The sequence below is a fragment of the Camelus bactrianus genome, chromosome 2, assembly GCF_048773025.1.
Source record: "Camelus bactrianus isolate YW-2024 breed Bactrian camel chromosome 2, ASM4877302v1, whole genome shotgun sequence".
Lineage (NCBI taxonomy): Eukaryota > Metazoa > Chordata > Mammalia > Artiodactyla > Camelidae > Camelus > Camelus bactrianus.
The window spans coordinates 94,508,818-94,535,152 of NC_133540.1; the positions used below are offsets into that span (position 1 = coordinate 94,508,818).

Sequence of the window (26,335 nt, forward strand, 5' to 3'; positions counted from 1 at the left end):
GAACATAACCAACGCCCAATAAATGGCAGACAATATTACTGAAAATTAGTCTTTAAAAATCTCAGCCTTGCCTTTCATATAGGTAAATTGCCAACTTGGTTAGACAATATCTTCTTCATCTTTAACTTTCAGCACAAAACAGCTCTGTGACTTTGAGAAATGCCCTTAACCTTTGTATGATTGAATTTCTTCACACGTGAAATAACCGGGATAATATCTTGGGTACGGCTAGAGATCTGCAAGGCCGTGGTGCTAATAGCCTGCTATCCATTTTGCTCTTGATTATAATTAAAGCGAAGTACAGCCATATGCATCAATACAGAGCTAAGTGGCATATGCTTCAAAATGCATGTTGCAATTTAGCACTGGCGTCAGCAGCGTGGATCGTGGGGCCAGACGCCTGCATTACTATGCAAGGTTCCCCCACTTAAGCTGGCTGAGTGTCCTGGACAAGTCAGTGAGCTGCTTTAGGCCTTAGCGTTTTTGTTTTCTGGACTTTCTTTGCACAACTTAATTTTCCAATGATATTATAGAGAGAATCTTTTGTCCTCCAACTTCTCTTAGCTCATCTTTCCTAGCAGTGCGCTGCTCTCCAAATGTAATAAATAATCCTAATGAAAATATGACATTGTTTTACCACAAGCTGGCTCAACACCAACACTTCATTCTCTCACCCCAGTCAAACAAACAAACAAAAAATGTTTCTGGAATGTCCTTTCTCTTTTAGTTATCAAGCTATAAAATTATTATAACAAATGTTCACTGGAAATTTGAGGTGTTGTCACAAAAATTAAATGTTATTGAAATTAGTAGCACAGAGAGGAGAGGCTGAAGGTAATGTATTTAGTAGCCAATGCCTCCTCAGTGCTTACTTTGTGGGTTTTACTTTTCATGAGTGAATCTGAAGGTTCATGACGTGTAGTACCTGTGTAAACATTTCCATATTCATGAAAGGTTTGGAACATTTCTCTTCTGATATTGAGGGTTTATTATAGTGGACAGGAAAAGAATATTGTTCAGTCTATATTTTAAATTAATAATAAGGAATTTGAACTACGTGGCCACCAGCAACTTTTCTAAGGCTGAGAGCCTATGATATTTATGTGTTCTTTGAGAAGTTTGTGGGTTATTAAAAATGGCAGCATTTGAAATAATGTCTAGAGATGTAACTAGTGTGGCTTAAAAAGGCTTTATCTCAAGATGCTGAATTGTAAGTGCTACAAAACATTTTTAATAAAAAAAATTCTAATTATGTGAATTTGAAAGCATCCCTTTCCTATGGCAGTTGCTTCCCCATTATTCCTCATCCTGGAGGGGAGGGAGTTCGCCCCAGAACGTGAGATCTGGATACTGATGCATATAGGTGATGCACACAGAGTCCTAGTCAAGGGCAATGAAGTGCCCAGTCCAGAGAGACTTGGCGTGCAGGGAGGGTGCCCTATTACCCACCACATCCACTCCTCATATTCATGCTGCTTGCTCTTCATGATGAAATTTCTAGGTTTGTTTCTACACTAAAATTTCTTTTTTCTGCTGCCATTACTTAAACGTTATCATTTCATCTCACTGATCATTGTAATAAAAATAGAAAATGTTAATGATGATGATTTAACTCCAATGAAGAACAAGTATTTTATGGATTGGAAAAAAACAATCTTCACATGTTTTATTATCATGTGGCTAAGTTCAAAATCATCAGGAAGATCTAGAGAAAAATCAACACATGTATTACATGCAAAATTGATTTTAGCATCTTATTTCAAATATACTCATATCACTCTTCTGTGCCAAATATATATGTATAGAGAAATAAAAACTTGTGATATAATTAGTATTTTCTTTTATAATAAGTGTATTTTCCATAAAAAAGATCAGAGCTTCAAGTAAATGAGAATTTCTCACCTTTCCAAAAATTCATATTCGTATCTTCTTCACAACATGATTATTGGATAGTAATAACTAATTAAAATAAACCTGGCTGTTTCTATTGAATATAGGTTCATGGGGTTTTTAAGTTTGAAAGCAATATCTTGAACTTAAGATTATTTTTTATAAAATCCATTAAGTTCCCAAAACACTAATTCACATTTACTTTAGAATCTAGATAAATCTAACAGAAAATTTAGAACTTGAAACTGAATATTTCCCCCAACAAAAAGTATCTTGCCTAGGTTTAAGGAAACTACTCCCAGCCCGTACAGTAAAACCCACATCGTCTAAGTTGTCAAAGAGGGTCTTACATGGGGACTTGAGAGGTAATTGAAAGCTTTGACAGTAGATTTTTATTTCATTGAAAGATCACTGCAATAGTTTCTAAATTTAAAAGTAATAATAATAATAATTCTGATTGTGGTTGATTTTTTACCCTTTCTTCAGAAATAAAATGGGTTGGGAATGAAAGAAAGCAGCTTTTTCACTTTGCCATGTGTTATGTATGCCATTATAGGCTTCACAATAGATTAACTCTGTTTTTTGGTTTTTTTTTTTTTTGCTTGTTCTTCAGTTAAATATGATACCACTAGAACAAGGGGGATCCAGTGAGTGTCAAAACACATCTTTGCTACAGCATGATCTTCAAGATCTATTGTTAATGAAAAAGCAAGGTCCTAAACAATGTATATTGCATACTGTTGTTCCTGTAAGAAGTGGTGGTAGTAATATATATTCATGATTGCTTATATATGCAGAAAATACCTCTGGCAGAATTTAACAGAAACTGACATCATTGACTGTCTGATTGCTGCTGGGAAGGACAACTGGATGGCAGGAGACGGGTAGAAGGGAGACTCTTCATAGAATAGCCTTTTGTATCTTATGATTTTTTAATCATAAGAACATGTTTCAGGGGAAGGTATAGCTCAAGTGGTAGAGCGCATGTTTAGCATACACAGAGTCCTGGGTTCAATCCCTAGTACCGCCTCTAAAAATAAATAAATAAATAACCCTCATTACCTCCTCTCCCAAAACAAAACAACAACAACAAAAAGAATGTGTTACCTATTCTAAAAGTAAATAAACAAAATTTAAAAGAAAAACACATCTTTGCTAAAGTAGCAATGAAATGAACACCAAATAGCGGAAGGTCCCCTTTCCTTCTTTTAGGTGGGTTGATTGGCTGTTTGGGATGATTTTAGTGTTTGGGATTTTTTAATTCAGAATTTAACTTGAAAAACTGAGATTAAATTTCCTGCTTTTATTCTTTTTCTCTGCTATTTATTTTGACTTACTCCTAATTTAGCCCATGGCCCAGTTATATTTCTCTCTTTAATAAAAATATCTGAAACAAACAGCTTCTAGCTGCAAGACTTACAAGTTTATAGTTTTCTTTTTCAGGCTAGATTTGGGGAGGATGAAAAGGCTGATTTTATGAAGGGATCTTGGATGGTGCACTTTGCAGATGGGAGTATTAAAAGCAGAGGCAAGGTGTAATCAGACAGTGGCCTTCTCAGAGAAGGCTGCAGAATTGGGAAAAGGGAGATTACCCTGCATGAAGGATCTGGTATGAGCTGCGCTGCTGGCTTGCAGATAAATTTCAAGCTTTCTCTTTCAGCTGGTGATGCCACTTAAAAAGGGGGGAGCAGGGACATATACTGGGTTGGGCTGCTGTTCAAACTCTGCCTCTGGCTTCCCAATAGGACTGGTAGGAGGAACCTGGCATTTTACTAACATCCTCAGACTCAGGCAAGTGAAAATGATGACTCCTCTACAGTACTCCAAACTGTAGTTGAAAAAAAAAATGTGTCTTTTCTGCTACTGTGAAGGGTAAGAGATGATCTTGTTTCCTTGAGGGCGTTACTAAGGATTTGGCAATTTAAACAAATTAAAATAAAATAATGCTCTGTTGAAAAAAAAAACACAGAGTGGTATTCTACTATAGAGAAAGACCTATAAACTTGCATCTTCAACTTGAAGGCATGCAAGACCCAATTTAAAAAATAATTATAGGCACATATTAACAAAACCTGTATTCTTTTCTCTGTATCCTACGACTTTGTTGTAAAAACTCACAATGTGTTTTTCTAAACATTTCTGTGCTCTTTATAAAAGTTAGCTTGCCTAGTAAATATTTTTGAAGAAGTTTCGTGATAATTTAAATTCTTGCTTTCCCTACCCCCGCTACTTAAAAAGCAAAATTTATTTCCTTTCTTTTCTAAGAAAGTTATAAGTTAAGATATTTACTCCAAATAGAGGACTCTAGGCCATGCAAACCTTGACTGTAATTCAAGCTCCACCACCAACCAATAACAGTGAGCAGGCAAATTATTCTTATCTGTGAAATGAGAGTAATAACAACTACCTCACAGGATTACTATGAGGATTAACTTAGACAATGTTCACGAAGCTCCAAGCCCTGGGTGTGCACCAAGACAGGTGCTCGTGTAGTTAGCTCCTTTCCTGCTCCCCACTGGTCTCCCTTCTGTGCCCTCCCTCAACCTAATCTCTAAGTAATGCATACATAATTGTAGGAACATTATTAGCACGGATGCCCAGATGCATTTGTTACTGAATTAACTCAGCAGTGAACTTGGCATTCCATTCCCAACCTTTCCCCTTCATTAATCCTCTTGGGCAACTCCCTCACACACAGGAGTACACTAGGACACCAGCAACTGCGAAACCAGCCATGCACGTGAGCGTTTTCTCCCAGCCTTTCAGCTGGTCTCATTCCGCCTCACAGACGAGACGGAGCTCATGTTGCTCACAGTTAACTGGCTCTGGCCATGTGGTCGCTGCCATCAAGATCTGCCATGAGGACAGCAGTTCAATCAACCTTTGAACTCTATTTATAGCCCCCTTGAAACAAACACTCTCCCAGGAGGCCTGAGGAGTCTCCCTTGAGAACACAGAAAGTAATTCACAAGCCTCAGGAGCAAACTGGGGCAATCGAAGGGCGGGAAATGCAGCAAGTACATTTTTTTCCAGCCCTCTACAGTTCACAAAGCATTTGCTTCTCCATGTTGTCACATTTCATCCTCATACCCACCCAGGAGGGAGCCAAGGCAGACATCAGTAATGAGTCCCCATTTTATAGATTACAAAACTGATGTCTAGGAGGTTAGATAAATTGCTCAAGTTATGTGCTTGGAGAAGGAGGGAAAAGGAAGGTGATTAAAGAGTGAGAATAATTTCCCATTAATCCAATCAATCTAAACTTCAGTGAATAACTGTTTACATGTAAGAAAAAAATACACAGCTAAGAAAAATAATGTTTCATAATGTTCTGGCAAGCTTAAACAGTGTTTCCTCTCCACTTCTGATGGGAAATCCAAAATATGAGAAATAAAAACCCATAGAGACTCTACAGGGGAACGTTTATAAACATGTTTATATCTGGCTAGAATGTTTGCATGCAGGGTGATTGTGTTTTAGGCAAGAAATGTCTTCTTGAAACCTCTCCAAATTGAAATGTGCAAAAGTCAAGACTAATCTTGAAGAAGATGGTAGGAATTTTTATGAGAAAATTTACTTAATTTTGCCAGTCATCTCTGAAATAAATACATCTTTACTGTCTTTTTAATATGGCTGGAGTTGGGGGAGGGGTGCTGTTGCATAATTCAAGTATGTGCACAAAAAGCAAGACTTCATCAGTGTGAATTAGTTTATGAACCAGAAATGATTTTATTCTTAGGAGAATTATTTGATTTTGATTTTGGCGAATATTTTCATTTTCTAAGACCTTTCTTTCAGCTATGTTACCTGGAAAGAGTATGCAAAAACATTGAAAAGGATGTCTAAAAATTAGAATAGCCATGCTGGAGTCTGTGTGTGTGTGTGTGAGAGAGAGAGAGAGAGAGAGAGAGAGAGAGAGAGAGAGAGAGAGAGAGAGAAAGAGAGAGAGATTACTGCTTAAAGAGTGCCTCTGGGTTAGCAGATTGGCTTGAGCCATTTGGGGATTCTCAGATTTACTGCTTGTCTGACTATTGTTGCAGCTCTGATTTATGGAGTTCAGAATCTCCTGAAAGGCAAGGTGTCTGAAGTTTAGAGTCTTTCCTTGACGGTCCCTCCTCTTTCCAGTACACTCCTTTTGCCCGTGTTCACCTTGCGGTGACCTTGCAGGACTCAGCACTTTTACCTGAGCTCAGTAGCCGGAGAGCCCACTAGAGCTGTGGCGAGAGCAGCGGTTTCCATTCCTGGGTGATGGAGTCATGGGAGAAACTGCAGCGAACCAACAGAGAGTAGGACCCGAGTGAGCGAGCTGGGCTCCACGGTGCTGTGAGCGGCTGAGGCTCAGGACAGAGCAGCTGCTCTCTCTCCCAGCCTGCAAGTGCAGCCTGCATTTGTCACTGACCACTGAAGTGGGTGTTTGTGCAAGGTGGGAGCTGCATGCTTCTTCCTTAATTTGGAGACAAATTGCCAGGTATTGCTGTTGATTGTGTTTGATAATTTGGGGATGTTTATGTCACCACAAATTCAGGACCTAGACTGTGCGTGGTTTTATTTATACCCTTGTTTTCTGTCATGATCCATTCAGCGCTCCACGGTGTCCAAATTATGGTAACAGATGGGACATACTGCTGTTCTCACGCTGAAATGTGATCAGTTTGGTGCCGTTTTCTTGGATTCTTTTATTGATTGCTGCTGCCAAATGATAGAGCTGTTCGTATGCGGAATTTCAGTGCTGATTTGAAAGCATGCAAGAACTACTTCAGATGTAAATCTGAACTGCTGTTTTTATGGAGTCCTGGCTGTGCTGTATTCTCTGCTTCACTCACATTTTAGTGGTTGAAACTTTGGAGAGAGCGGAGTGCCTTAGGGTCTGAGCTGGTGATAAAAGTAACATGGGAGTGTTCCGTATTTTTGCTTGTCAAAATGAAACCTTCTGCTTGGCCAATGATATGTGTATGTGTGATTTAAAAAAAAAAAAAAACACAACTGTCTGAGAACCAAAAGGGAACCAAATAATACTTTGCTGTGTTTTGATGTACTTATGATTAATTCAATCAGCTTCTAAAGTTTTTGTTGTCAGCATATTTGAGTTTTGGAACTTCATGTTCTGTGTGCACGGGGACAATGTAACTACAGTGCGCACTTGTGAAGGTATGTGGGGACATGGAGTATGTGCTTACTAGGAATAAAATAATAGGAATCCAATATGTGCTCTTGGCTAAATAGCAGGCCTTAACACTGCACCAGTTTTGTATGTTAGCTGCTTAATTGACTATCTATACAAAATATATAGGAGATACAGTGTATTATATATAAATATACAAGGATTTGTATTCATGAAACACATGCTCTTAAAAAAGGAAAACGTGGGAATTAGATATTGCAAAAATAGGACGAGTAAGAGATTGAAAAGCTATCAAATTTTACAATAAGGGGAAAGATAATACATTAAAACAAATAATTGCAATGGAATATGAACAGTACTTCAACTGCTCAATTTTTCAAGTCTAATGAAAGAACAGTAGCATATTTAAGGAAATTCAGAGTCAGCAGAAATGAAGCCAAGAGCAAAAATTCTTAATAAAACATGTTGTTAAGCTGTGAAATGTACTTGTCTGTCTTAATTAAGATTGCCTAGATTGATAAAATTGGAATTTTTTTGAAAGTGAATTTTAAAATTTTATTTAAAATTGGTTTTTACTTAGACTTTGAAACTGATAAAATTATGATATATTGAAATGCAGTGAACATTGAAGTTATTGAAAACACTTAGATAACATATGATATCAAAATTATTTGTCCCACTTTTGAATTAGGTCAGTTTAGAAACAGTCTAATACTGTAAACTAGAATGTCACCTGTTGCTACGTGCACTTGGACTGATCCTTAGATGCACTCTTCACGGTTTCTTGCTTTCACATTATGTTAAAACACTGTGGAATGGTGAGCAGAAAACACTTGACTCTAACATTGTCATGCTTTCTATGTGATTTAGAACAGAAATAGTTTCATTTGACAGACATGGAACTTGAGGTGCACAAAGAATTGATGATTGGTTGGCCTTTCCATATTGGAACTCATACACCCCTGGTTTCTTTGCTGCCTTGAGGTACATTTTGGCTACTTCTTTGAAAGGGTGTAACGTGACTTGATCACCATGACTGAAAAGATAGGGTGGAGGGCCTCTTGTCACCGTTTTATAAACACGAGCATATCCGTGTCTCTATGATGAGTGCAGGTCCAGTATGTTCAAATGTGGTGTGTCCATCTGTACCCGTGGTCACCTTCCTTGCGAAAAGACTAGAAACTTTGTCATCTATCTGATGAACCAGAATCAGTGTAAACAGCCAAGAAAAGCCTTGAATAGTGTCTGTGTTTATTCTTTAGATAACTAGCTGACTGTGGCATACAAAGAGGTTTAAAAAGGTTTAGAGATTATAGGTACTGACCTCAAAGCACATGCCAGCCTGTTCAAACACATTGACTTCTATGCAATTAAGCGCTCCTAGTTAAAGGAAAAGATTAGGCTGTATTTATATATTTGATAAGTATCTTTAATTTTTTAAAAAGCTTAAATTCCTCAACACATTGTGTTCTTGCTCTCTCTCTTCTTTAAGCTTTATATTTTATTCTAGACTTTAAACTTACCAAGTCCTTAATTTACTGAACCTGCTTTCTTTTGACCTACACTCAATCTCTATTTCTCGCATAAGAACGCAATTTTGATTTATGTCCTGGGACTGGGGAGAGATGCACCTCCCTGGAGATCAAGAGATCACTGCCCACTCTGTGAACAGGAAACGCGGTGATTAGTGGGAAAGAATGGGTTGATAAATGGCTACCAGGCAGGCCCTGGTCATGTCTGTCTCTCCTGGCATTTCTGCCATTCATGCTGACTCACCCATCTGGTCCGTACTAGGCTGGAAACCTCTATCGGGAATTCTCTGCACATAGCGCACGGTTACACTTTTGCTCAATTGAGATTAAATATGATCTGTAGGATATGGGGTTGGCTTAAAGTGATATTAGTAGTTTTTATATCTCTTTACCTTAGCATTAAGGTAATTAAGTTCTAGTTAGCCTACTGACTTCTCCCCAAACAGTGTAGATTCAGGTGAAGTAATGAGCATTCATACAACTTTTAACTGTTACTTCCAGGTTCCCTCAGGTAGGCCTAGGCTGTTTGTGGAAACATGGAAGGCAGGGTGTATGATATGACTGTTTTTCTGGTAGAGGTCCCTCGGAGGCTACAGAGTGTCCAGACAATCACTGGGCCCCCTCCTGGGCCACTGAGAACTTGGCAGCTGGAGTAGCAGCAGGTGGCAGCAGGCAATTCTCCACTGAAGACAGAGACTGAAAACATTTTATGCAAGTCTGCTCAAGAGGCCTGCCTCATTTGTTTTGAAACCGGTGTGTCTTCTAAGGAAATGGAACGGACAGGGTCTGGTTGCTAGCAGGTGGGCCCGGATTGTGACGGGCCATCACAAAAAGTGTGTTTCAACTACATATTTTCACAAGCAAGTCTTGTTTTTTTAAACCTTTAAATTACTTACATGAGGACAGGCTTCAAACCCGATCCCAGTGTCAACCCAGGTTCCCCTGTTAGCCATCCTCTACCACACAAAACAAATATTTTTTAAGAAATACTAATAGCCAACTTGACTCTACATTTTAATAGCCAAACAGTTTTTAATCAATATATAATTCAAATAATCACTGCAGGACAATGTAATTACAACTTCCAAATATTTCTAATGGCCAGGAAACCATCAACAGAAAATTACTGCAAAGCTTCTGTTACAGGTGTATTCAACCTTAAGGGAATGTTCAAGAATTCTACTCCAATGTTTCAGAATCAATTAAAAGGGGCTTTTATATGCTCTTTTCTGGTGGAATAGTTTCAAGATCAGCATGCTTTGAATATTTTGACGACCAAGTCTAAAACAGACTGGAGGCTGTCCCTTCTCTTGCTCCTGCTCTCTTGTAGCATGGGGTTTCGCTGGCTTGATAACTCTTATCAGAACACATCAGTGTATTGAAAGGAATTATTTTGTAGCTATAAAGAAGTATCTCCTTTTCTTTTAAGTTAACGTAAGACCTTTGTTTTAAATGTAGGTTTTATTATCAATTAGTTGTAGTGAGAACAACAGATCAGGAGAAAATTGCTGTTGTTTGCTACTCATGGTTTCAAAAGGAGGGACATGCCATGCAGTGAAGGGCCACGTGGGGAAGCACCAGGTTGGCCAGGAGGCAGAGAGAGAAAAGAGAAAATGTGGGCAAGATCCTTTATCGTCATTTCCTTGGGAAAGAACAGGCAATGTAGGGTAAGCAGGCTTAGGACTGGCTAGTTCAAATAATGTCAGCAGACCCTGAGGCATAGAGACTGTCTCAAGGTGTCTGGGTACCCAGCCCCGAGGTGTTTAGGACAGATGGATAGTGGCCCAGAGTGTGGGAGCCTTGTGAGAGCCAGATAAAAGGCCTGGTTGGGGTATGGGCTCAGAATTGGTTTAATTTTATCAAAAAGACACGCTGTGGGTTAGCCTTTCCTATCTCTAGGATTTGACTAGCCTTGGAAGGGGCAGTCTCTTCAGAATCAGCAAAGTCCAGGTGTCAAAGCATCAAAAATACAGAAAATTAAAATACATGACTAATACAAACTAACACACCCAGACAGGGATAGACAGATTACTTAGTATCATTTTGCTAAATTTGGTGTTCGTCTGGTTAGTCCGCTATGGACAACAGCCCCTTCGCACCAATGTACCTCTCCATTAATTTAGGTGACTCTCCTAGTAAACTCCAGAAAGGTTTTGTTTCATTTTGTTTTTCAATACTTTAAAAACCATTGAAAATAACTGAGTCCTCTTTACAGAATAATTAGGTACATTTTACTTGTCCTACACAGCTATGTATTATTGGATGTAGAGTCTAAAAATAAGTGTTTCCACATTAAGGTTCTGGTAAAATCCTTAGTTAGGCTAGAATTATTAAAGAAATTTTAACTTTGTACATTCACCATTCACCTTTGGTTAGAATCTTCTTCTGGCTCACGAAAGTTAATAAATAATTGTTAAATGAATAAATAAACAATTAAGTCAACTGAACTCATTGACAGAGTTTTTTCAGATCCCCTAAGGGCCTTTTACAGTGTTTCCAGCCTGATTTTCATAATAAAGAAATTCAGAAAAGAAGAGAAAAGTATGTTGATTATTTTGCTCAAACAAAAAGCTCAATCTTCTGTCACTTAAAAATATCCATAACCGGCCATGCCCTTATAAGCAAACCTAAAATGTGGCAAAGGACGTGTATAAATTGAGTATCAATTTAGTTTCAGCTGAGCTGGCAAAACTATCATTCATAGTGTCCTACACCTTGAGTCAGCAGCGACGCACAGAGGGATCAAAGAACTAACAGGTGAATGGGGTAATTAATTTATCGGCTTAAAATAGAGCAACATGTGCTAAAAATAACCTGTAATCGAGGAAAGAGACACCTCAGAAATATGGCACCTTTTTGTAACAGCTCTCCTTTTTATTTTTAAACATTGAGGAAAGGTGAAAGCATACATACGGTGTTTTAGTGGGAATGGAATTTTTTCCTCTATTCAGTTTCTCCATTCCAGTTACTGGCATTTCCCACAGGAATTTATTGTATAATAAATATAGAACTTCAGAATAGTGGGGGAAGGATGATTGAGTTGACAACAGGTATTTGTACAACTATAGCCATTTGGGAAAAAAGAGTTTATTCCCTTCCACCAAAATAAATTCTAGAGGAGTCAAAGATGTAGTATAAAATATGAAACTCTACACGTGCTAAAAGAAAGCTTTGGTGTCTTGCACAGAAGAGATACTACACCCATCGTGTCACTAAGCAGCCCCAAATAAGGGTAGAGATGGCATCTTGCTGCTTGAGGGGTGCCCAGGCTTGTTGGCAATCATACCAGTTATCACAGGAGAAGTGGGGTGTCTAGAGTGGTCCTTCCTCTGCACCACGTGCCCCATCATCCTCTATGTTTTTCAGACTCCCCAGTTCCTCCTGATGAAGGTATAAATGGAAGAATAATGTATAAATTAGGTATAAATGGAAATCACTCATTTTTTTCTTTAATTCTAAACTGATGCTTTATGTTTGATCCTGGGGCCAGATAAGTGTCAGAAAAAAATTATAAACTGATTTCTTACTCTTAACTCTCCAGATTCCCAAGTCTGACACTTGATTGAGGTCTCAAAGTGGCCTCCCTGTCTCTGGTAAGTGCGGGTTTCTGATCTGTGATTGCCATTGGTGTGACAAGGGAATGAGACACTGTCAGCTGTGCCCTGGCCTTTCTGAGTTGCTGTCAGACTAGACTGAACCAATTCCAAAAGCTCTCAAGGGGCGTGGGCTTGGTGGGGAGCAGGACAGCTTCTGTTGGAAAGCTTTTCCTTTAGGGTCTGTGGATTCTTCCTTCTTTGTCATTTCCTGTTCCTCTAGTTGATCTCTCAATCCTGAATTCCTCCCCTCCCATGACCTCCCATATCGCCTCACACCATCCTCTGACCTGGATGAAAGAAACACTTATGTCATTTGCGCTAGGTTTCTCAGACTGGCAGGCTGTTTGGAGCAACGTGCAGTGTCCCTAGCAACAGATTAAGGCAAATTCACAGGACTTCAAAAGCCTGCAGGCACTGCAAACTCACAGAGGACTACCTAGTTATATTTGGAACTTCTGCTTTGTGGATTTGTATTAGCTAAGAAACCAAGAAAAGTTTTTAAACATTTTTTTGGTTTATTTTTAATAGAAACTTGGAAGGCATAACCCGTTTTCTAAAATAGCTGTGATGCATTTAGTTGAGGCGCTGAGAATGAAGGCCAACTGTGTCTATGCTAAGGTTTAAAAGTAGGGCATACAAAGTTCACTGGCAGTCACGTGAAGGAAGTTTTAATTATCAGGAATATTGTATATTCATTAAGAACATAGGCAGTAGGGTCAGCGAGACCTGTTTTGAAATCCATGAGCAAGTTGTTTGGGAAAGTTACTGAATCTTTTAAGCCTCAGTTTTTACAACCTGTAACATTAGCATAAATCATAAATTTTAAGGTTAAAATGATAACATGTATGTGGACTTGTCTGTAGTAGAAGAAATAATCAAAAAGCTAATCAACATAGATGTGAGTGGAGATATTTTAGCAAATAGAATTGCCACAGTTTTGTGGAGAAGTGAGTTTTTTCTAGATCAGGCAAAAGTTCAAAGTTGTAGAAAGTTATCATGGAGAATAGAAAAAAAAATAATGAGAAATAAAACAAGGTAAATCGGACTATCCCCAAGGGAGATCTGATTATCACTGTCTGTAATCTCCATCTGTGAGGCTTAACACTGTGTGTGGGTGCGCTTACAGCAGGTGCTTATTTATGTTTGAAAATGAGTGGATAAAGAAGTTATGAGACAGTAACAGTAATGGTGGAGGGAGCTGGACACTTGAACAAAAGAATGCTTAAAAACATCTCCCAGATGTCCTATCTGAAATACAGTGTGTACAGTATTAGATGTATCCATAACACTAAAAAAATTAGACAACAAACCAAGAAAAACAGGTGTGTTAGTTACACGGTATGTTCTTTATCACAGTTCATAAAGTGGAGAGGGTGAGAAACAGCGTTCTTTGAACATGCAAAGGAATGACACACCTGTTAAATCAGAGAGAAGGAGACTTGTGAAGTCAACATGGTTTCTGGCAGAAGTCAAAAGGTGAACCCAGAGCCCAAATCGGAAAGATCATTAATCTTAAAGAAATGTCAGAATGGGAAGCGGGCTTCAACATAGAGGAGCCGTTGGCATTGGGTGAGGGGCAAAGATTTATCATCTCATGCTTTGCTTTATTTGGTTTCTCCAGGCCTTGCCCGTTAAATGCCAATAACTCCCTCCATTTATTGTGAAAACTCAAACACTCCTACATTTTTCCAAACACCACTCCCAGGAGTGGTACCATCCCTAGTTGGGAACGATGGAGAGTATAAGAAGTAAGATGAACTATATTCAGGAGAAGTGTGGTGGCTGAGTATCAAAATCAAGAACTTCACACACCCTTGACTTTCATGGATCTTGGAAGCATGTGTTTTACTCTTTTAAAATGAAAGCCAAGGTCTGTAATACTTTGTGAGTAATTTGTCATTTTGCTGAGGAATGTGTTTGAATCATGTTTGGTGTGAGACTGATTTGTATGGACCTATCATTTAGCTGGTGAGTGAGATTAGTTTACCTCACTCTTTCCTACACCTTCACATAAAAATCTATGTGAAATATTTTTCTATTTATATTTATTACAAACTTAATAACATAGTAGGATTTTTAAAAAACAGCAACTTTGTTTCAGTGTAGAAAAATGGCTTTGAAAAGAGAAGCAATCTGTAGGGCTTCTAATGAAGCACAGAGGAGGATGTGAAGAGGTAGGAACAACCAGGAATTCATAGACAAGAGCAGTTTTGAATAAATTGTGGAATTCAAATTTGACAGTATTGATGATCTATGTCAAAGTGAATCCACGAAACGTGCTATAAAGCAACAGAACAACAGCAAAAGTGATTTGTGAAATTGTTTTAATGCCTTGACAAGTTACTTTAGGTCTAGGATCATTAAGGGGCCTCTCTGAGTTTTCAGTTATGTTTCATTTTCTGAAGAAAATTATATGCTGTAGAAGTATTTGAGAATTTAGATAGATATTCATAAAAATCTGAGGATATGTTCTTTTAGTGTTGAGAGTCAAGTTTGTTGATTCCTAAGGGGAACTAACAACGGAGACCATGAAGAGCAGATGTAACCTGCTTCATGAGTGACACCTGCAGTGACTCTAGGGCCAGTCCAGGCTTTCATCTCGGGCAGACCTGAGAAACGTGACTCACCCCTTCCTGTTACGCTATCTGCGTGTGGAGTGCTGTCCTCACATTCTTCACGTCGCACTAAGTTTAGCGGTGCACCGAAGTGTTCCCTGTGTGTCAGAGAATGGGGAGGTGTCAGGGAAAAGTCGTTAGTACTATATCTCTGTTACTTTCTGAAGGCTGCCGTAACAAAATTCCACAAATTGGGTGGCTTAAACAACGGAAATATGCTGTCTCATAGTTCTGGAAGCCGGAAGTCTAAAATCAAGGTGCTGTCAGGTCACTGCTCCGGCTGAGGGTGCTGGGAAGAGATGTGTTCCGGGCCTCTCTGCTAACTTCTAGTCCCTTAGACATTCCTTAGCTTGTAGGTAGCCATCTTCTCCTTGTGTCTCTACATCATCTTTACTCTGTGAGCACCTGCCTCAGTGTCCAATTTTTCTCTTTTTATAAGGATATCGATCATATTACATTAGGGCCCATCCTCTTGACTTTAACTTAATTATCTCTGTAAAGACCCTTTCTATTTCCAAAGAAGTTCACATTCTGAGGTACAGGGGCTTAGAACTTCATCATATCTTTTTGGGGAGGACAATATGCAACCCATAACTTTGGCTCAAGTGAGCCGATGATAAGGTGAGAACCTAGGAAAATGTAGAGTAGAGGACTAGCTCTCTTATTACCTCCATACTATTCAAAGTGTGGTCAATGGATTTGCAACATAAGTATTACTTCAGAGCTGGTTAGGAATGCAGACCCTCCAGCCCTGTCCTAGGCATTTTTTTCCCCCACTATATATAATTTATTTTTTTTAACATTTTTTATTGAGTTATAGCCATTTTACAATGTTGTGTCAAATTCCAGTGTAGAACACAATTTTTCAGTTATATATGAACCTACATACATTCATTGTCACATTCTCTTTCGCTGTGAGCTACCACAAGATCCTGTATATATTTCCCTGTGCTACACAGTACAATCTTGTTTATCTATTCTACATTTTGAAATACCAGTTTATGTCATTTATTTTTGATCTACTGAAAAAACAGTGAAACTTTGGACATGTCTACCAGAAATAACACATCCAAATAACATGGAGGAAAATGTCTGTGAATGTTTTTTTCTATTTAGTCATCTTACACACTTAGTTTATCTAACTGACAAGTTTGTAAACATATACCTTAATGTAAAGATACAGAATGAAACATAGTTGTCTTACAGAGATTGTAAATGGAAATGTTGTAATTGGAGTTGTAAGGTGCCCCACAGAATGAGAATCTGCATCTGTACCTAAATCCCCAGCTATTTCTTATTAAAACAGTGAAGTTTAAGAGCTGTTCTCGCTCAGAAAATAAAAGTCCCTTCTGCAAATGCCAAAAAGGAAAATTTAAAAGAGCAGTGTTTATGTGCAGGGGCCCCATTAATATATGCACTTAGCAAGTGTAGACCATGATTCCAGCACAGCTATGACACAGTTATTTATAAAGAGAATATTGATCTCTGTGGAAAGTTTTAGGAGTTAAGTTTCAGTTATCATTAATTTCTGTAGATTATCTCTTGGGAGTGAACTCAGAAGACCATCGTATACAGAGAGCACTCAGATTCTTTCTCCTAGTCTTACTTCGCTTATGTAAGTTGCTTCTTTTCTGCCAACCTGGTGTGCAATTTAAGTGAACTCAGCTCGCTAAGTCATACAACTTAATCCTGAAATAAGGTCCATTGAGGAAATAAAACGTCCTCTAGTATTGAGGAAGAGGCATTTGGGTTTACAGCATCATCTTCTAAGTTATTAAAAACATGTGAGCTCTTGCTTCACTTATTTCTGCCTTTTCTGCCCCATAGTCTTTGTGCTCCCCTAAAAATGTATTTCAGCCAGAAGCTGTGATTGTAGAGTCTATGTTGCATGAAGGCAAATGGAAGAATAAAACTTTAAAATAAAAGAGGCATAATTTAACTTTGTCCTGGAGTGTCCTGGAGTCTGCTTGGACAAATGCTTATAACAGCAGGGGAACAAATACAGCTTTCTGAGATGAATTCTGAGGGCACGATTCTCATGGAACTGGAGACTTTAAGTGACATATGAGTGTTCACAGCATTAAAATATGCTCAGGAGGGATCTGCTCCCCTAAAATCCAGGAAATCAGCAAATATGCAACGTGAACCACATTCGGATTCCATTAAAACTGCCATACTGTGGATAGTATTGCAGATACATTTTCCTACATGGGGATGAACCTGTGTAACTGGGTAACATTTGTACCACCTCCTCTTGAGGTCTGTATTTGGCTTAGATTCCCAGATAAGTATGAGTATTCTGGATCTGTTAGCTTTATCTCTGTATTAAGTAGTAACGCCATACTTTGAAAATGTGCTAGCAGCATCATTTAATCATCTTGATCATCTTTTCTGCTAGTGTTCTTTATTGGATTTGAACAATGTCAGGATAGAATAATGAACATGCATTGCTCCTGTGGGCCAGCCACTTTCCTAAGCACTTTACATACTTAAGCACTTTTAATTCTTACAACAATGTTATAAATTACAGATGAGGAAATTGTGCAGATGAGGAAATTGGGGCAGAAAGAGGTTAAATAACTCATGGCAACTCATGTCAATCAGTGTCAGAGTCAGCGCTCCAGAACTGATTCCAGACCCCATGTGCATTGCCACCGTGGATACTGCCTCTCAAGAAACAAGTAATCATTCTGAATATCTCATTAAAAGGCCAAAATAACTACTTAAAAATGTGTTTTTAAAAACTCTTTTATTGCATTGACGATTGTTACTGCAGATGTGCCTTCTCTTTCTTTAAGGGGAACTTCTCCAATGATATATTTTAGGCACATTTCCTTTCAGGTAGCAACCGAATAAAATGCTCCCCATACCCTCCCTCCCTGACTCCACACTGTTTCCATGCACCTGCTGGCTTCTTTATTCACATGAAGACATACCTTGGATGTTTCTGCTCTTCCTCTCCTTGCTTCTGTCTCTGGCTGAGCTGAGCTCCTCACTTTATTATTATTATTATTATTATTGCTGTTGTTCTGGCCTATATTCAGTTCTAATAAAAATTGTAGGTAAGTTGCCACAACATGGGCATTATGCATGGCATTCTCACTAACAGTGTCCATAGATAAATCTAATCTGAACATCTGATAAATGTTTGATGTCTGCTTAAATCCAGAGGGAAGGGGAAACAACAATGGCAGTGAACTAAAAATGGCAGCTACTCCCATGGCTTTGGGAAATCATAATGAAACAGAATAGACTCAATAGAAATAATTGCATAAAATATCTTTAAACATAAAAATTAGCAATTTGTAAACATGTATTACTTAACATAGTCCTTGCATCCAAGTACCTTTCTCAAAGAGGAAGGTGTCTCTATTGATTAGAATTTGGATATCAGAGGATAAGACTTTCTAGTTGTTCACACCAGTTATCAGTATTATTTACTCACATTTGAATCCCTGGTAACAGTGTGTATGTTCACATAGAACTTCTTTTTCACTGCATTAAGCCTGCATTTGCCTGATTATAATTCCGACATTTTGGAGAGTAAAATATTTTCCAGAATAAAATAATTTCACTCTGTTGACCAAGCAGATGCAAAATAAATGCTAATTTTAGCTGGAATTAACTTAGAAGGTATGAAGTACCTTTCTTAAATAAATTCAGTGGATCTGTATCTGTCTGGAGAAAACAGAATAAAACAAAAACAAAAAAAATTGTGACCAAATAAAGTTAAATAAACTCTGAAAAAATATTGCTTAAGAACACGAGCTCCAGGTTCACAATTACTCAAGGGACATGAGGAATCATTTTTCCTGAATCTCATTTTAAATCTTGCCTTTAAGCAGTGAGCTTGTGTAATTAAAAGCCATGAAGAAGAGATAAGCTTTCAGCATGGATGCTGGGCCCAGCAGCCATGCAAGGTGTGATGAACCGTGTGGCCCTGTGCACACAGCATTCCAACCGCCTGTCCTACTGCACAGGTGCCATGCCTTATCCCATGTTATTTTTCACATGACTTGTTTCTCATTCATAACTGTTGTGTATACAAGGCTTTGAATATTTAGCGGGATTGGACCTGATGGTTATGGCTCTGACTTTGCATATTGAAAGGAAGCCCACAGAGTGTGAAATTTTTGAACAATAAACACCCCACCTGTGATGGACCAACATTATTGAAATACAGCTTCTATAATTCAAAATTCAAATATGAATTGGATTTCACACCGTGACACAGTTTGTGGGTAATGGCCCTCAGCTGTCTTAAAGCCATATGTCACTTGATCAAAAGGAGATTATCCATATTACAAAGTCCCACGAATAAAGAGTAGACGTAGATGGAGAGACACATTGATTACATAATTAGACAGCATGTATCAATTTATCCAACATGAAACTGCTGATTATTTTGGTGCCTTATTTGATTTTAGTCTCTTCTTTTTTTGGATTTGGTCACCCAAGTGTTCCAAAGTCCTTACAAATGATGACATTACAGTAGCTACCTTAATATCTCATAGAGAAACCACGGAGGGTGTTGTTTTGTTTCATTTGCCGAAGTTCCATTTTAGAGCTGCCTGTTATTAGTCTTTAAGTGGGATCTAGAATGATTGTTCAGCAGAATATTTTCACTCAGTAGAGCCTGTTTCTGTCTGTTCAGTAGAGGACACCTATTAAAAATTTACAGTATCTTATGATGAAAAACACCCTCATGAATCTGTGACTACAGCAGTAAGAACAGAGGAAGTGCCTATCAATTCATTTGAATGTCTACAGATTGTCACATATTTTAGCAGGTAACCTGTGGCCAAAGACCAGATAAAACAGGAAACTTCTCCCACAACTGGTGTTTCTAGTAATTGAACGAACACAGACAAAGTATGCTGTAGTCTCCTGCAACTCGAAAATCCTTACTCTTGAAATGGGTTGGGTTGAGTCTCTACTAGGAGAGCTTCTAGGAGAGAGGGTGGATCCTTTGCCGTCCTTCCTAACAGTGTGAAAAGATTCACTGAACTTCAGATGGGATGGAGCTGTATAACATGGCACAGTTCTTTGCATCGGCCACATTGTTACTGTTTCTCGGTCTCTTTTTATACTTATATTTTGTTTACTTATTGGGCACACTTAAGGTCATCCTGTCAGGCAAGAAAGCTTACATTCATTTTTCTAATTCAAGTTTATATCTCAAGGCTAGTAATTAATTAAGAATTGTAGGAAATGTGTGAAGAGGAAATTTCTTTTTGACTTATAAAACGTTACTACAGGGATTTTTTAATGTGAAAGGGAGCAGGGACCCTGCAATTGTCTTCTTTTTCCTAGTGAGTTCAGTCGTTCTAGCGTACATCTGTTTACTTCATATCGCTGTGTATTCTTGAGGGAGAACGTATTGCAAAACTTTCTGTTGTAATTAATTTTCTCTCAGCTTTAAGACAACTGATATTTGGTTAATGTGAATGAGAAACAGTTTAAAATATTCAAAAGCTATCATTTTAAGCTCTGTTGAAATAAGTACACGTCTTTCAACATTGGTATGAATTTGGTTAAAATATGTAGTTTTCAAAATGCATGTCTGTGTGCTTTTCAGTACAAATTTTGACATATCCAAATAATATAATTTACTTAAAATAGGGCATATGGGTAGATTTTTAAACCCTGAAATCAACTACTAATGCCTCCTATTTTAAACAAATATAGTGCATTGTGAAGCCTCCTGTTTCTCCCAGATGGATAAAAGTAGAGGACGTTATTTTTAATAATCATTTCATTTCATTTCACACTTTTAAAGACTTTTTAAAGGAGGAAGTAGTCATGGAAGAATTCTCTTTTTAGATTCTTTGAACACCAATAATTTGAGGCTTGTGTGTCATTAAGATGATAAAAATAATTACACTAGGCTTTTCTTTACCCAAATACAACCCTGTGTAGTGGCCGTAGTGTCATTTCCATCTCACAGCAAAGGAAACAGCTGAGCGTTAGAAGGATGGAATACTTCCCCAGCTATCAAATGGCAGAGGCTGAGTCCAAACTCAGTTGGCCCTGAGACCAGAGAGGCCAGGAGCTCTTCAGTCAGTGCTTGCTAAACCAGCCCTCCTCTGTTCAGCTTTATAGCCAAGGAGCACCCTGCTGGTGCCCAGGCCTGTTTACCACTGATGGATGAAATGTGCTCCCTGAATGTGTTTTATATTCAGGTATGCTAGGGCGAGGTCAGGGGAGGAAGTTCTCACCACTTTTTAACCAGACAAAAATGGCTTTTTGGACATTGCCATACAATATAACATCTGCTGTTTATATACTGGCTGTGCCTAATTTCATTTGGAGAAAAAATTCTACTAAAAACAAACAAAAATGAGCAAGCAAATAATACTATTGCTATAGTAAAATACAGTTCATGATGATAACAATAACAATATCTAATACTTGTATGGGGTTTATATAAGCCAGAAAGTATTCCAAGTAATTCTTACTGTTACCCAAGAAGGTAAGGTCTGTTATTCTCATTTCATAGATGAGAAAACTGAAGAGGTTAAATAATGACTTATCCAAGGCCTTGACTAGTGAAGAGTGTGTTTGGGATCAGAACCCAGGCAGTCTGGCTTCCAAATCTGGGCTTTCAAATACTATGCTATGCAGCCTCTGAATTGTAAATAATAATAATATTAATAAAAATTATAACTAATATATTTCTCACTATGTACCAGACACTATTCTTTCTGAGCATTTACACTCAAGCCTGCTTATATGGTCCTTTCTCCATAGGTACAAGAGACCAAAAAGATGTGGAATATGCCTCTGAACTATTTACTGTTTTAGGTAGGGTACAAAATGTGTTGCCTGTTGAATGTGTATCCCACAGGTACCGTACTTGAGTGATATAGAGGAGATGCATGGGTGCCCCTCAGGAGGAAAGTCGGGTTCTCTTTTGACATAAATGCATAATTAACATCATTCAGGTATTTGGTGATGTGTTCTACTCCTGACCCTGACCCCTCAGTTGAGTACTGTGGGAAGTAGAAGGGAATTTAAGGCCTAAGTTCACTCTGTGGGCACATCCAGCTCTCCCCTTCATTTCTGAGTTCAGAGCATGGACTCTGGAGTCAGGACATCTCAATTCAAACCCTGACTCTGGTTACCCGGGTGATGCTGGGCGCATTACTAAATCTGTTTTTCTTAGTGGCCGCATCCACAGATTGGAAGGGTTAACATTAGACACATCAGAGGGTTGTGGTGGGGGCTAACCAATGTAAAACCTTTGTACTGTTGTTACTACAAGACAATAAATAAAGTCCTCCAGATCTGTGAAATGTACAAAACATAATGAAACTGCCACTTTACCTCAATTGGGTCCCATAAAATGAGGAGCAATAAAGAAAAACAAGTCAGTTATTCTGTGGTCATGAATGCAACCCATGAGGAGAGCTGGCAAGGCACATTGTATACACATCAGCTGTGGCAAAAATAAGTCAACATTGTTTGTAGAAGGCTTGTGATGTCTGGATTACCAGCTGTCTGGAAAAAGGAGAACATAGCTTCCTTTTTTGCTTAATGTGGTCTGCCAGCCAGCTGGCATTCGGGAAAGAGGAAGGGAGCTTATGTTGATCGAGCGTCTAACTGTGCCAAGTGATTGTGTAACTGGTCTCATACGGTCCTCCCCACTTGTTGGTAGGGTGCTATCAGTAGCCCTGATGTACACATGGAAGACTGAGACTGAGAGAGATCAAATAACCCAACCCAAACCCCACATACAGTAAATGGGATTTTGACCCCAAACTCAGTCAGGCCACACCATTGACTACTCTTGGTAATGCTAAATATACTTACCATTGGCCAGTTGGAGTTAGCAGTAAACATTTAAAAACTCACATTAAGAAATACCGCATTTCCTGTGAAGATATTTAAAAATTGTATAATCAACAAATATTTATTTATAAATGGCCTCTAGTCTTTCCCCATCCATAATTTACTCAAAAGTTTTTGTGTCTTTCATTTCCATTTTTGTTCTCGCCCTTTACAACTTTTCATATTTCTTACTAAGGTAAAAAATGGAAAGTTTTGGAAGGAATGAATATTAGATACCTAAGTAAGAAATTTTAAAAGTATAAAAAATTAAAATGGATAGGGTTAAAAGTATCCTTTTCTTGTAATTATCCCTAAGAAATGAACTCATGGGCAAAGTGATAAATTAGTCATTATTGAGTCAAATATGCAAGTTACTATTAGACTTTTTATGACTGCTTTTAAGTTTTTAAAAGATTAGATTGATGGTACAATAAGACTTTCTATTTAGGTTAATACTGCCATTAAAATGCTAGATTAGTCCGATAGCTCTTGTATTTTCTCTACATGTCTAATAACATAAAAATAGATGACTGGAATTAAAACTGCACCGTGTGTCAGGAAACCTGCAGTCTAGTTCTATGTTCTGCTATTATCTGTGATTTACAGGTAAGGAGAAGTCAAATAGCTAGTAAGTGGCAGAGCTAATATCCAAATCAAGATGCAAATAACAGAAGGGTCAGAGAGACATTATGATAAGAAAAATTTGACAGTAGATTCATGAATTTGGATTTTAAGTCTTTCGGCTCATCCATTGTAGATCAGAAGACAGATGGTGGTTTTTAGTCATTCTCTGAATAATGTTGACTTTCCTTAGCTAATGAGATAATAAAGTTTAAACCAAAGGATACCAGTACTGCTTGACCACTAATTCTAACTGATGGGATAAATCTGAACTTAGAGATTGGTGCATAATAAAAATAAGGAAAGAAACAAAGATTCTTTATACATAACTTTGTATTTTAAAACAATTTCTCACCAATATAGATTCATTTAAATTCATGGAGAGACATGTTGTGGAAATTTGTTTATTCAAAGCTAAATTTTTCTCACAAATCAACATTTTTTCATGTGACTTTTGTCAATACCTGGAGGAAGTTTTCTTTAATATACTTTGTTCTGTAGAATTAATAGTGCAATATTGAATATGACATGGAATATATTACATTATTATTAGATTGGAAAAATATGCAACTGTAATTAGAGTAAAATTCAATTGTTTTCAGGATAAAAATTATTCTATATTGTTTTGTGTTCCTACAATGGAGATAAAATGTGAGTGTGTGTACATGCACATGGGTGTGCAAACGTGCAAGTGTGTGTGTTGTGACTGAGCAAGGTGGAGCGGGGGATGTGTGTACTGACACTGATCTTTAAAAAAGAGCAAAATATTCTATTTTATTATTTTATTTCTTTCTTTTATTATTTTATTTATTTATTAGATTACATATATGTTGAACTTAGCACATTAGGATTAAGAAAACTAAGACCAATAGAGATCAAGCAGCTCACTAAAGTCCCGTAGCCAGGAAGTGGCAGAGCCCATGCCAGCACAGGTCAGTCTTCCTCTCATTTTGCTTTCATTAGACACGCTTAAGACATAGCAGTGTTTCTCAGCAGCATCCACATCATTCAGGGAGAGGCAGCAATGCAACCTTCTAAGTTAAACAAATAATAAGTGCGAAACTGTGGGCTGGAACCTCCCACTTGTGTTACTAGAGTTAAGAAAAACTAAGGAAAAGAAGAACAGCTCCCACTGGCGGGTATGGGGGGCTACACTAGGACTCATTTTTTTCTAAAGAGCAAAAATCTCAAACTCACTAGAAAGGCTGATTTAGCTAAGAAGGTATCAAGGTTTATTGGTGATTATATCTTTTAAAGTAAAAACATGATCTTTTTATATTTCTGGTTATTTTTTTCTTATTTATGGAATGTTATCGACATTGCTAGAAGGCAAAAATGAATAAATAAATAAATAAATAAATAAATAAATAAATAAATCAATCAATCAATCAATCAATCAATCAATCAATCAATCAATAAATTTTAAAAAGCTGCCTTCTTAAGACACTGTGTCTCTGCCCTCTGCTCTGCTTTCGGTGAGGTAGGAGGATGGGGAACTCAGCATTTCACAATCACATCAGGATTTCTGATTAATGATGTTTTTTGAGAGATACTGCTTTGATCTCTTACCTTCTGCTAGTGCTGTAAAATGAGTCACACAGTACCACATAAATCTCTTACTATGCATCATTAGGGTTAGGGAAGTGCTTTTTTGAAGTCAATACTTTACATTTCCTATTGGAATAGCTATAAAACCATCAATTCATTCCCACTGAATGGTAATGGGGTCATTCTCACACATCACAGTGAGGTTATTAACCAACTTTCACTCTACCTTGTAATCTTGGATAAAGATAATTTGTCAGAATTTCAATACTTTTTTCATCACCAAGCCATGGGTCTCTGAAAAAAAAATGATTTCTGGCCTTTTAATTAGGAAAAGCAATAAGGAAACGGATTTGCACAGTTTGATATCTGAAATAAAGTTAAATAGAAAGTTACCCTTCAGTCAAAGGGCCACCTTTAGAACTATTTTTGTTTCAAGATAAGATATCAGAGCAAGATTTATGATAATTTTACCACCACTTTATTGCTCAACTCTTACAAAGGCTAGAATATAATTCAGCCAAAGTAAATCTAAATTAATATGTTCTTTTGAAAGATGTTAGATGCCAGCTGGTTCTGGAAACAAAAGGGGAATTTTGAGAGCATATCCATTTATGAACTATGTTGGAAATTTCTAGATATCAAATTTTTACTAAAACTTTCTGGAGTACATGCAAAAATTTCTACCAGTACATTTTTGTAACAATATAGTACTTCAGTATCTAGATTTTATTCTTTGCTTGATCTGAAGTCAATTTCTAATGAGAAGGAGTAAATATCACCTGATTATTTTGAATCCCCAGAAAATTTGCCTGATTTATTTCATTCATTTAACTAATATTAATTTGTATCATGTGATAAGTATTATTCTGAGCACTGGGAGTATAGCAGTGAATCAAACTAACTCCTTGCCTTCAATAATCTTACATGCTAAACACCAGAAGGTATATAACAGTGTATTATATGTCTAAATAATGCCTAATAAAATACATGTAAAGCATACAAGGCAGTAAGGTTCATAGAGAAAGATATAGCAGAGTGAGAGAGAGAGAGAGAGAGAGCGTGCGCAAAGATTGGATGAGGTAGGGTACTAATTTACATAGGATCATTAAGACACACCTCTCTGAAGTGAATTGTGATCCAAAGCCTAAGGGAGATTGCTGTGTAATGAGCTGTCCAGATGGATAGGTTCAGATGTGGGAGTGCACCTGGCTTGTTAGAGGAGCTACAAGGGAACCAGTTTAAGGGGCAGACGAGGTTAAAGATTAGGGCACACATATAGTCCTCATTGGCCAAATAAGTGATGATCTGTTTATTCACAGTGTGAGAGCTCAAGATTCAGGATCTGGTGGTATTTGGTGGGTAACATTGCCAAGGACATAATCACCCATTCCTCGAGTTGCAGGTTTCATAGTTTAATGTATCCCAATGCTGCAGAAGAATTATGTTGTGCCCTGTAACTTTTCTCCCAGCTCAGCGCATTGTCTGAGCTGTGAGGCTCACTTGCTCTGTACCGCAGATCAAAAACATGCAGGCTGACTGACAAGATGTCTCCCACTTGTAAATTTGTTCATGTGACATAGG

General features: G+C 37.8%; 1 protein-coding gene across 5 annotated transcripts in view; it reads left to right on the top strand.

Annotated features, from left to right (window-relative positions):
* The window catches only part of ARHGAP24 (Rho GTPase activating protein 24), a 426,033-nt gene that overhangs the window by 281,034 nt on the left and 118,664 nt on the right, over positions 1-26,335 (top strand). Inside the window, exon 1 of one of the 5 annotated variants that reach the window (XM_010966178.3) lies at positions 6,162-6,313. The exons of 3 other annotated variants lie outside the window; for them this stretch is intronic. The gene's annotated coding sequence lies outside the window, so the exon portion shown is untranslated. Of the gene's footprint in view, positions 1-6,161; positions 6,359-26,335 lie in introns of those variants that run through there. One more of the 5 variants, XM_010966177.3, reaches the window with a different exon arrangement.